Here is a 12986-nt window from a genome sequence, read left to right as displayed (position 1 = left end):
TCAATACAAGACACATGGCAACCCTAGCTCTGCTGCATGTGCTTTGGGTTGCGGCACTGTGCTTCTTGTTAGCACCGACACAGGACATGTTCCACTCCAGATTAGTTACTGGAATCTACAGAACTGCAAAATGCGTTACTGTGAAGACTTCTGAAGTAAATGGGGAAAGACAAGTGTTTGAATTAAAAGTTGCTACATTAGTATAGGTCATTATTAACAGAAGGATATTGTGCTATTCATATTTCCATGTTGTCCGCCTGTGCATTCTCAGACTCTCCCGGACATATTTGTTTTGCTGGTGTCATTTAACAGGCTAATATATTTGGTTTATAGGGAAATAACATTACTAGCAAGCTGTGTTTTCTCCAGTCTCTGTACGTGTGCAGAATTGATCTTGTTTACCACTACAGTCATTAACTGAGGTCAAGGTCAGCAGACTTCCAGTCCTTGGGATGCTGCTGTGAAGGCTTATGAATGAAAAGGCGGCTGGAGAGGAAATTTCCATCATTCTATTCCTGGAGGATGGGACTGAGAGCATATGTCTCGTCTGGCAGAGTGCAAGAACTGTCGGCAACAAGCTGGTTGGAGAACTATATTGGCCATGCAGGTGGGTTACGAGAATATTTGGATTGAAAAGGCATAGTGGTGGACAGGGGATAGGCTGATAACTTCTGCAAGGGATTTTTCTTCGATAGAATTAAGAAGTTATTTCAAACGTATAACTGTATTTCATATACCGTAGTCTTTCTCCCAACAGGACTCAAAACGCTTCCCAATTACAGTATAGCGCGGTGCGCAGCACATAGAAATTTTTATAGACACAGGGCCTCATGCAGAGAGCAGCGCTATGTAAAATTGGAGAGGGGAATAAAATGTAGCTTTAATGGAGAGTTTTTTTCTCCATATGCAGAAAGGGCATAAAACTGCATTTAGAATCCTTTCTGCATATGGAGAGTTTCAACCGGCGATATGAGCGCTGTTGAAACTAGTGGGAAAAAAATCGGGTTTTTTTTTTCTCCCCAACCGGCCGCTGAGCGCCAGCTTCTTGCTGGCGAAGCAAAATGTTGAAAATCGCGCCATTTTTTGGGCGCAAACAGCCACTAGATGGCGTTCGCGGCTCTCTGAATACGGCCGTTTTCAACACTGGAGAGATTTATGTTCTTTCCAGCCGTGCGGCGAGTTTCAGAAAAAAAAAAATGGCGCTTTTTTTAAAACTCGCCATTATCTGAGTTTCTAAAGGCAGATTTCGGCAAAACATGCCGCTTTCCCTGTTAGCGCTGCTCTCTGCATGAGGCCCACAGTCCCTGCCCAGATGAGTTTACATTCTATGATTTTGGTGCCTGAGGCACATGGAGATAAAGTGACTTGCCCAAGGACACAAGGCGCTGACACAGGGAATTGAACCTCAGTATCATTGTGGTATAGTCAGTGTCTTTACTGCATGGGAAGTCACAGTGATTCCAAATCAACGTGTCTGTGCTGCAGACCTGAAGCAAATAAACTGCTATTGATTTACCAAAGGAAAAAATACAGTTGATAGCTACTGGGTAGTTTCTTCAATGCTGTATATCTCATGCAGTTTTGCCCTAGGGATTTCTGTTCCAGTTTTGATACATAACACCCATTTATTTTTATTTTTTATTATTTTACTAATTAAAAAGTCAGTCCAGAATCACAATATGTATAATTGTATATATGCATAATATTGTTTCTATAGAGCCAACAATGTACACAGCGCTTTACAGCATTACAACACAAGGTCAATCAATTACAAACAATGGGGATACGTGCAACAGGTGAATGATGACATAAGGCAAAGGGGGAGGCCCTGCCCCAAAGAGCTTACAATCTAAGTGATATAGCAGAATATTTATGGTGGGGATGTCTCCACATCTTCTTCTTCTCTCTTTACCGTGGGATTTCTAAGCAATCAATTAGCACGCGGAACAATATGGCTAAAATTAGTTCATGCAAAAAAGGGAAATCATCCAGGCGGCTCCGGCAGTATTACCGGTCAGTAAATGCATATTAAGGGCCTTATTCTATATTGTACGAAGCAGCTGTTTGGGCCGTTTTGCGCCAAAAATTGTAGTCAATAGCTATTTAGGCTGAAAATGGCCTGATTTGCCACTTTGGACTATATAGAATTACCCCCTAAGTATGTTTTTCTCAGACATTTTTGACCTGACGAAGGCTTGATAACGGGCATAGGGCCCGAAACACGTAGGTGTGTTGCCTGCTGCTGCTCATAGGGGTCATGTTTGATCCACTTATGGAATACATTTGTTTTTATGCACCTGTGAGCCCCCTGCTTTTTTAGGCAGTGCACAGCCTTTTTTCACTTGGCTCCCGACGAAGGCTTGACCCGAAACGTTGTGCTTCTGTCCTTGTGTACACAACTCTGAATAATACATCTGTTTTTGCATCTTTGGTTAATAAGGCTGCGGCCCTGCTGGCGGCGAAATGCAGCAGAATTCCCCAGTCTGCAGAGACCTGCAGGGGGAAAGACAGGGGGGGCGTGACGAGGGAGTGACGGGGGCGCGGCCATGACGTCACCCGGCAGGGTCGCCCTCATTGGCTGAACCGCTGGGGGCGTGGCCAAGCGCTCCGTCGCTAGTTCCCATCTCAATTGTCATGTGTGCCTCAAAAACTCGCCGCACGACGGCCCCCCCTCACAGTGCGCCCAGCCCTATTGTGGGGCGGCTCTTGTCCCTGCAGCATCCACCACAGCGGGCACTGCAGTAGCCAGCGGGGACCTGGCCTAACCGTTTGCTATTTTCTTGAGTGCTACAGGTTTCTTTACAGTTCCACGTATCTTTAGGGGTTCTGTTTACCCCTCTACCTGTTCTAGCACCGGATCCTTTTTTCATCTTTTACTGAGCAGGAGGAAGTGTGCGCCATTGTTTGAGTTTTTGCACATGTATAAAGGCTAAAGTGGTGCAATCCTGGGGAAAAAAATTCTAAACGTACATGTCATGATAATATCATGAGATATTTAGGGTTTTAAACAATCTTTGGCTTCAGGGGTTAATGTAGCTACAGTTTGATTGTAAAATACAATATATTGGGTTTATGACAGGTCAAGACTTTTCCTGGGTCTTTGCGGACCTTCAAAAAAGGGCTTAATTGGGGGAGACTATCACTGATGGTCCAATAAAAGTGACATATGTGTTGTGTAGAAGGTAATAAAAGATAGCCAGATATTAGTCTCTCAGCCTCAAATGAAACTAACATTCCTGAAATATCCCTTGTGTATCCTAGAGAGAGGTAACCCACAGGTCAACGCTGAGTTGGAAAACGTTATTAATAATGAGAATATCATGTGACATCATCTACTCTGCATAATAACAGGTACATATTGGTAATCATGGCAAAAAGACAAATCAAACCATACCTCACACTACATGGGTAAGAGGTGCCAAGGGCAGATATCCATTTGTCACTCAAATTTAGGAGCAAGTTGGTCATAATAATAGTCTCATTACGGCCATCATGATTGCCCGAATCTATTGATATGACTAAGTGTGTCTAAGTATTAGAGAAAGGAAGTTATGAGTGCGTTTATATATTGAGGCAAAGAGTATTTTTTAGACTTTGTTTTTGTCGTAAAACTGTCAACCTAGCAGCTGATTTACGACAGTGGTGGGCTTATGTTGGTTACAATGGGAAAAGAATGGTACAGTATATAGGGCTTGCCTGGAGTTATGAAATCAGAATTCAACAGAGGTGTGTTTAGGACAAAACACGTGAGTTCTCATATTTCTACGCCAGTGAAATAAACAGGGCCCTGAGACCCTGGCAGATATACATTAATTACGGATAGATATGATTGCAATTGTTGCCACCGCCACCTCTGCTGCTGCTCCCAGATGTCGCCGCGGTCTTCTTCACCCTGCAGGTAAGTGCCGTTCGGGTAACCGGGTACCCGGCCGGGTAAAGTTATTAATTTGCCTGGGTAACCGTTACCCGGTTTTCTGAAAAATTAGGACCCTGGTACAATACTAGGTTACACCTGTGATAGGGAAAGGAACCCACTCCATAAGAGAATAACATGCTGCATTCCGCATCTGTAGGATCAGTGACCAATAGGAATGATTACAATTATCCAAAGGAACGTTCTACCAAATCACTTATTGGAACCATCGCACACAACACCGTCTGTCCTGTTAAATATGTGCAATTGGCAAGATTTTATGTTTTTGTTGGACTAGAAACTTCGCTCCTGAGAACTAAACTATTTAGATCCTGTTTTGTGAACAATGAGCTGAAGGTAAAGGCTCGAAAAATCTGTGTGTGACATGTAAAGGAATAGTGAAGGCCTTGTGCTCTCAACAGCAGCTAAACTAATTAGAATAGCAAGTGTTGTTTCCTAATTTGGGACTACTATCAATTTATAAAGGTTGTGTGTATGTGTGTGTGTATATATATATATATAGTTATGGTGGGTGACAAAAACCCTCCACAGTAAAGCATAAAGCAACTGTAAATATGACTGTATGTTCATTTGCATGTCTTAGACATGTCTTGAGGATTTGCTTGTGTAATACGAGCTTGAGACAAAAGGTGGCACTGAGTGCTCATTTGCATGTCATTTCCCAGAATCCCTGGCTGCAGTGGAAGCGCTGTGTGCTGGGTGATAATGGGGAAAGACAGGGTTGCAGACCTGTCTAAGACATGCAAATGAACATACAGAAATATTTACAGTTGCTATATATATATATATATATATATATATATATATATCTACTATATATTTCTGAAAGCACTGTATGCCTGCGTCCCTAGCGGCAATCTCATTGGTCCCTTGGCCTGCCCGCCCCCGCACCTCTCATTGGCCCGAGGCAGAGTGACGGGCAAAAACACACACACACACACACACACACACACACACACACACACACACACACACACACACACACACACACACACACACACACACACACACACACACACACACACACACACACACACACACACACACACACCCCACACCCCCCCCCCTCACACCCCCCCTCACACACACCCCCCTCACACACACACCCCCCCTCACACACACACCCCCCTCACACACACCCTCACTCTCCCCCGTCAGTTGGACCGCAGCTCACCTTCCACACACACCCCCCCCTCCTCTCCCGGTGCCCCTCACTCTCTCCCCCCACCTCACCCAAATCCCCACGCTCCGCAACATCCCCAGCCGCACCATCACCCTCACCGTGCGCCGCGGCCCTTTTGCTCAGCAGCAAACTCCAGGCTCCTCCCCCTCGCGGCGCGGCCCGGGCCTCCTGCTCTCCCCCTCACGTGCACCGCTACCGGAGAGGGGAAGCGTGGCGCGGGACTCCCCCTCACGTGTGCCGCTACCGGAGAGGGGAAGCGTGGCGCGGGACTCCCCCTCACGTGCGTCGCTACCGGAGAGGGGAAGCGCGGCGCGGGACTCCCCCTCACGTGCGCCGCTACCGGAGAGGGGAAGTGCGGCGCAGGTCTCCTGCCACTCTTGACCCCCCCAGCTTCCCGAACTCACCTCCTGCCCCAGCCAGATGCCACGGGGTCAAGGTAAGTCACCCACCGTCTCCCACCCACGCACTGTCACCCAGTCACCCACACACCCACCCAGTCACTTTCACCCAGTCACCCACCCACCCACTCAGTCACCCACCCACTCAGTCACCCACCCACTCAGTCACCCACCCACTCAGTCACTTTCACCCAGTCACCCACCCACTCAGTAACCCACCCACCCACTCACTTAGTCACCCAAAAACTCACTTAGTCACCCACCCACTCACTCAGTCACCCACCCACTCACTCAGTCAAGTCACCCACCCACTCACTCAGTCAAGTCACCCACCCACTCACTCAGTCAAGTCACCCACCCACTCACTCAGTCAAGTCACCCACCCACTCACTCAGTCAAGTCACCCACCCACTCACTCAGTCAAGTCACCCACCCACCCAGTCACCCACCCACCCACCCAGTCAAACCCAGTCACCCACCCACCCAGTCAAACCCAGTCACCCACCCAGTCACCCACCCAGTCACCCACCCAGTCACCCACCCACTCACCCACCCAGTCAGTCACCCACTCACCCAACCAGTCAGTCACCCACTCACCCACCCAGTCAGTCACCCACTCACCCACCCAGTCAGTCACCCACTCACCCACCCAGTCAGTCACCCACTCACCCACCCAGTCAGTCACCCACTCACCCACCCAGTCAGTCACCCACTCACCCACCCAGTCAGTCACCCACTCACTCACCCAGTCAGTCACCCAGTCAGTCACCCACTCACCCACCCAGTCAGTCACCCACTCACCCACCCAGTCAGTCACCCACTCACCCACCCAGTCAGTCACCCACTCACCCACCCAGTCAGTCTCCCACTCACCCACCCAGTCAGTCTCCCACTCACCCACCCAGTCAGTCACCCACTCACCCACCCAGTCAGTCACCCACTCACCCACCCAGTCAGTCACCCACTCACCCACCCAGTCAGTCTCCCACTCACCCACCCAGTCAGTCTCCCACTCACCCACCCAGTCAGTCTCCCACTCACCCACCCAGTCAGTCTCCCACTCACCCACCCAGTCAGTCTCCCACTCACCCACCCAGTCAGTCTCCCACTCACCCACCCAGTCAGTCTCCCACCCAGTCAGTCTCCCACCCAGTCAGTCTCCCACCCAGTCAGTCTCCCACCCAGTCAGTCTCCCACCCACTCTCCCACTCAGTCTCCCACTCACCCACCCATTCAGTTTCCCACTCACCCACCCATTCAGTTTCCCACTCACCCACCCATTCAGTTTCCCACTCGCCCACCCATTCAGTTTCCCACTCGCCCACCCATTCAGTTTCCCACTCACCCACCCATTCAGTTTCCCACTCATCCACCCATTCAGTTTCCCACTCATCCACCCATTCAGTTTCCCACTCACCCACCCATTCAGTTTCCCACTCACCCACCAATTCAGTCTCCCACTCACCCACCAATTCAGTCTCCCACTCACCCACCCATTCAGTCTCCCACTCACCCACCCATTCAGTCTCACACTCACCCACCCATTCAGTCTCACACTCACCCACCCATTCAGTCTCACACTCACCCACCCATTCAGTCTCACACTCACCCACCCAGTCTCACCCAAAACCACCCACCCAGTCACTGACCCCAACCACCCACTCACTGACCCCACCCACCCACTCACCGACCCCACCCACCCACTCACCGACCCCACCTACCCACTCACTGACCCACCCAGTCACCGACCCCAGTCACTGACCCACCCAGTCACCGACCCTGAAAGTCACCCAGTCACCGACGCACCCACCGACCCAAAGTCACCCACCCACCCAAAGTCACCCACCCACCCAAAGTCACCCACCCACCAACCCAGAGTCACCCACCCACCCACCGACCCAAAGTCACCCACCCACCGACCCAAAGTCACCCACCCACCGACCCAAAGTCATCCACCCCCCGACCCAACTCACCCACCCACTGACCCAACTCACCCACCCAACCACCGACCCAAAGTCACCCACCGACCCAAAGTCACCCACCCACCGACCCAAAGTCAAACCGACCCAAAGTCACCCACCCACCCACCGACCCAAAGTCACCCACCCACCGACCCAAAGTCACCCACCCACCAACCCAGAGTCACCCACCCACCCACCGACCCAAAGTCACCCACCGACCCAAAGTCACCCACCCACCGACCCAAAGTCATCCACCCCCGACCCAACTCACCCACCCACTGACCCAACTCACCCACCCAACCACCGACCCAAAGTCACCCACCGACCCAAAGTCACCCACCCACCGACCCAAAGTCAAACCGACCCAAAGTCACCCACCCACCCACCGACCCAAAGTCACCCACCCACCAACCCAAAGTCACCCACCCACTGACCCAAAGTCACCCACCCACCGACCCAAAGTCACCCACCCACCGACCCAAAGTGACCCACCCACCGACCCAAAGTCACCCACCCACCGACCCAAAGTCAAACCGACCCAAAGTCACCCACCCAGTCACCGACCCAAAGTCACCCACTCAGTCACCAACCCACCCACCCACTCAGTCAAGTGTCACCCACCCACCCACACAGTCACCCACACACTCAGTCAACTCAGTCACCCACCTAGCTGTCAAGGGGGGGGGGGGAAGCCTAACCCTGTCGTACGCCCCCCCCCCCCCCCCCCCAAAATTACATCCCGGGCAACGCCGGGTCTCTCAGCTAGTATATATATATATATATATACACACACACACACACACACACACACACACACACACACACACACACACACACACACACACACACACACACACACACACACACACACACATACCAAATTTGTATTTCTTTCACTTGAACTGATATCTTCTTGCCCTTTTTATAATGGTTACAGCAGGTGTGGCCAATGCCAGTCCTCATGAACTACCAACAGGCCTGGTTTTCAGGATACCCCTGCTTCAGCACAGTTGGTTCAATCATTGGCTAAGTTATGAGGACTGGAGTTGGCCACAACTGGGCTACAGTTTTCTCACATATGAAGGACTGAGTCTTCTGCCTAATTTAAGAGTTCCTTGCGCTCTCCAAAATATTTTTCTGGAGAGCTTTAATACTTTTGTATGCAGCAAAAGTAAAGAAGCTTAGGCACGTTCTATAGTGCCGGGCGCGTGCTACGCCGTGCGCGCACGTGGCTTTTTAGTTGGCTGACGTTAGTCAGCCTTTCTATAGATGTGCCGCGCGCACGGCAGGGAGAGGGGAGCCGACAGACAGCGGCGAAGATGAGGAAATTCATCTTTTCGCGCCGCTGCCTGTGCCCGTATGTATATGTGTGTGTGTGTAGGTATGTATGTGTGTATGTGTGTATGTGTGTATGTGTGTATGTGTGTATGTGTGTATGTGTGTATGTGTGTATGTGTGTATGTATGTATGTGTGTATGTATTTGTGTGTCTGCGCTAATCTAATACATTTTTTATTTTTAACAATGTTTTTTTTTTTAATAAATAATAAATTACACATAAACACACACACACATATACATACACATACACATACACACACATACATACACACACAAACACTGTATACTCACACAGTATACTCACGAAAAGCATGCGGCACATGCACGCGCTTTCGCATAGGCACGCACGGCCACGTGCTGTGTAGAACGGCCCTTAGCCTGTGCCATGTCACTCCTGGCTTAAGATAAGTACTTCTTTTTGGGCAAGCAGATTGGCATAAAAAACTTTTTTGCTCACATGGTTTTGGAGATAAACCTGTAGACCATGCTATACCCGAGGGAATACAGCCTGCAATTATTGTCCCCTTCCAATAGAAAGCTCTCTAAATGTATCCTATTGGAAGCTGGAACACAGTTGAGATAGTATCATTACAAGCTGGGCTTTACAGCACTAATTATTTTAGCTGTTCGGTGGATATCTATCAAGTCTCAGAAATGTGTCTTGACGCACATCAAATTTTATTAATGTTTTTTTTCCTGTTGATTTCTACTTGGTAATTGAGTTTATTACATTTGATGGAGTCTTCGTGGGTAGGTTTGTTTTGATTCACAGATGATTCAAAAAGTAATAGCCCTATTATAATGTGTAAATTACATAGGTCCACATCATTTCTCCATATAGCTGTTCACTCGCTAATCCCAATAATTCAGAATAGGGGGGAAAATACCTTATAGCAGAACTCCTGGTGACATTTTTTGTGTGTATTTTTAAAAGGTTGGAAGCAGGGGGTCTGCAGAGCTGAACCTCATTGATTTCAGCTCCTGGGACCCCCTGCTTCCTGAGATACTTAAATCTGTAGGGTGTGCCGGTAGCAACTCTGCAGGTTTAAATGTCCTGGGCACGCTAGCCAATAGAAAGCTGCAAGGGATGACATCACAGCTTCCTATTGGCACATGTGACGCGGGAGCTTTAACTCCGCCATTTCTATAGCCCCGCCCAGCCTACCCTACAGAGGTAAGTATCTTTGGAGGCAGAGGGTCCCCAGAGCTGAAATTAAGGCTGCACTTATACTGCCGGCGACACAACCGATGACGCCACCCATCGCCATTGCCATTGCGATAGTTGCACTTCAAGTTTAGGCGACGTCGCTGGCTGCAAGGCCAGTGACGTCAGAAAGGGGGAAGGCAGAGGGATGGAGAAGCTCTCTGATTGGCCACAAGGAGAACCGTCGCTGAAAAAATCAAATAACAGTGACTACAAGATTTTTGGTAGCGCTGTCGCTTGGTCGCGCCATCGCGTGCACTATAAGCGTCAACGACAGCGACAATGCATTTGTTTTGACGCGACACCCCAACACAGACACCCCTCTTTAGACCCCTGCTTCAATCCTATGAATTGTTTTTTTTTAAACGGCAGGACTGCCCTTTAAATTGCTGTGCTACCGGTCGGAACCCTGTCTGGGTTCACAATATGGCGGTTTAAAAGTTCTGCATACTGCGGGCAAGTAGGAAGCCACAACGTCATCCATTGTGTCTTCCTATTGGCCTACATGCGCAGAGATCCTGGCACCCCAACGGAGATAAGAATCTCAGGAAGCAGGGGGTCCCCAGAGCTGAAATCCACGCAGTTCTGATCCGCAGACCCCCTGCGTCAAACCTATGAGGCAGTCCTGGCAGGTTGCACATTTTGTTTTTTAATAGCTGGGGACACCCTATCTCCCTATTGCTGAGCAGGTTTGTCCAACATAATGGCCACGGGGTCAGTGTTCGTTCCGGCGGCCAATAGAAGGTTGCATCTCAGTTGCAGCTCATTTTGGGAACCCCTGAGCCCCCACAAAAATATATATGTATATAAGTGTCAAAGAGGAGTGCTACTGAGCGTGACGGATGCATAAAACAAAGAACAAAAAAGCCCAATGCCACTTCCAATATGACAAAAATACACAGTAAAATACTTATATATTCTCTTGAAAAAGGGTCATTTTGTTTAACCCTTTGGCCAAAGTGTCGTAAGCCTGTGAGTCACATCAAGGCGGACCCTGCTCACAGGTCCTAACACTACCAGATAAAATACTAATACACCTATACTAGGATTACAATTCTCATTTACCTCTATTAGGAGGGAGAAGGGCCAACATTGGATCCATATCCAGTAAAATTAAAGAGACCTGCTGACTAGGGCAGTGGGAGGGGTGAGCTTGACACCTAAGAGGGGCCAATTTGGGAATCCTGCATCTTACTCCCAAAAAGCTGTTTAACGGGGTAATCCCTCATTGGACCAATTCCAACGTGCATGTGTAAGGAGAATTGTGTGTTTGTCATTTTATTTTCAAGCAGCACAAGACAGAAAAATGGGAAGTCATTTAAAACACATATTTCTAGTCATAAAACAGGGCATGGGAATAGGGGGATCATTTTTCCATTCACCCTCTGTCGGAAAGAACTTCATAAAGTTTCCAAGCCTGTGCTTTTCTAGGGAATATGTTTTCATCAATGTTAAATAAAGAGATTGTCTGCACTTTTTGTGGCACGGGCAACACTGTGGCTGGTTCGGCCGCTCCGATCTCATAACTAATCCCTCGCTGGGTTTAGAATTTAAGGTATAGAAAAGCCGTGTGTCCTGGAGTATCTATGCTGCACACAATCCTTTTAGGAAATCCATCTCTTTGTTCCCCAGACAGTGGTATTGTTCATGTATGCCAAGTTAATCCGTGGAGTCTGGAAGACTTTTCATAGAAACTTTATCATGTGTGATGGCCACATTAGAGTTAATATACTGTACTGTTTGAGATGCTCAACATTACAAAATCCCCATTGTAACGGTGAAGGGGTAACCAGGCCATAAATAAAGGTATTATGCCCAGCTGGTTACCTCTGAGCCCCGTTTCAGGTTTAAGAGTGTCAGCTCTTCAACCTGGGTATTGTAGCTGCAATGAATATAATTGTATGACAATAAAGAATTTATGTGTGTTTTACCTTTCCGGGAGTGCTACCCAGCGGAGATTCTCAGGCTATGAGTTTCAAGCGGGGGTTTGCGGTAAAAGTGTTGTCAGATTGTGTATAGGTAGCAGGGGTCCAGAGTTGCTGGCTACCCCAAAAATGTATTCTCCGGGAATCAGGTCATATTCCCAGGGACATATAGACACATCAGTCTGGTCAAAATCCTCCCTTGAAAACAGTTACGCGACTCACCGTCAGGTTTCCCTGCTTCAGCACAGACCAGAAAGGTAAATAGGAGCATAGGGATTTGTGTATCTCAGTTACAGTCAAGGGTCCCTAGGTTGGTAAGGGGTCCCTAGTATATGCCCAGGTACCCCAGAATCAGTATAGAGATTCTGGGGGGTTTCTTCAACTATATATTAAAGCTGCAGTTCAAGCAATATCCTGCATGTGTGTTTTTTTTTAATAAATCAGTTCTGTAGTAAGAAAAAATACTTTTAGCATTTCTGTTTTAAAAAAACAACTTTGAAAGACCAATTTTCTTGTATTCTATTTATAAAACCATGCTTGTTGCTATAGCAACCATTTACATTCCCCATATTTAAAGATGTCGCCAAACTTTGCCGATCAATAGACGGAGAACTAATTGACCGGCAGCTATGCAGTTCTTTAGGTAAGTAGAGATTGCCCAAATGAAACTATTGAAGTAAAAAAAAAAACCTAAAAAAAAAAAACGGGAGCTTGAACTGCAGCTTTAAGTTGCGAGAGGTTTTATGAAACGTAAGTCCGAGTTTCAGTATAGAAAAGAGATACAGCCCTGGGAGTTTGCCTAAGCGTTTTTTGGTTCTAAAGAAAATTAGGTTTCCTTAAGGGAAGGAGCTACAGCTTTGGGATTGTAGCTAAGCATCTTTTCATTTCACTTCAGGACTTAGAAGAAAAATGGGAAATATTTTTTATGTTTCATAAAATGATTAATAGCCAATGTGGCTATAATGTTTTTTTTTATTGTCTAACTCAGGTTTACAGTGTATGAGGGATATGGCTAGTGGGAATAAAAATATATAGTCCCAT

General features: G+C 47.9%; 1 long non-coding RNA gene across 1 annotated transcript in view; it reads left to right on the top strand.

The window, feature by feature from the left end:
• The first annotated feature begins 366 nt into the window (after positions 1-366).
• LOC142501174 (uncharacterized) overlaps positions 367-12986 on the top strand; it is a 130077-nt gene continuing 117457 nt past the window's right edge. Inside the window, exon 1 of the long non-coding RNA XR_012803437.1 lies at positions 367-607. This is a non-coding gene — a long non-coding RNA (uncharacterized LOC142501174). The remainder of the gene's footprint in view (positions 608-12986) is intronic.

Source organism: Ascaphus truei, chromosome 8 (genome assembly GCF_040206685.1).
Source record: "Ascaphus truei isolate aAscTru1 chromosome 8, aAscTru1.hap1, whole genome shotgun sequence".
Taxonomy (NCBI): domain Eukaryota; kingdom Metazoa; phylum Chordata; class Amphibia; order Anura; family Ascaphidae; genus Ascaphus; species Ascaphus truei.
This window is presented reverse-complemented; position numbering and strand designations above follow the sequence as displayed.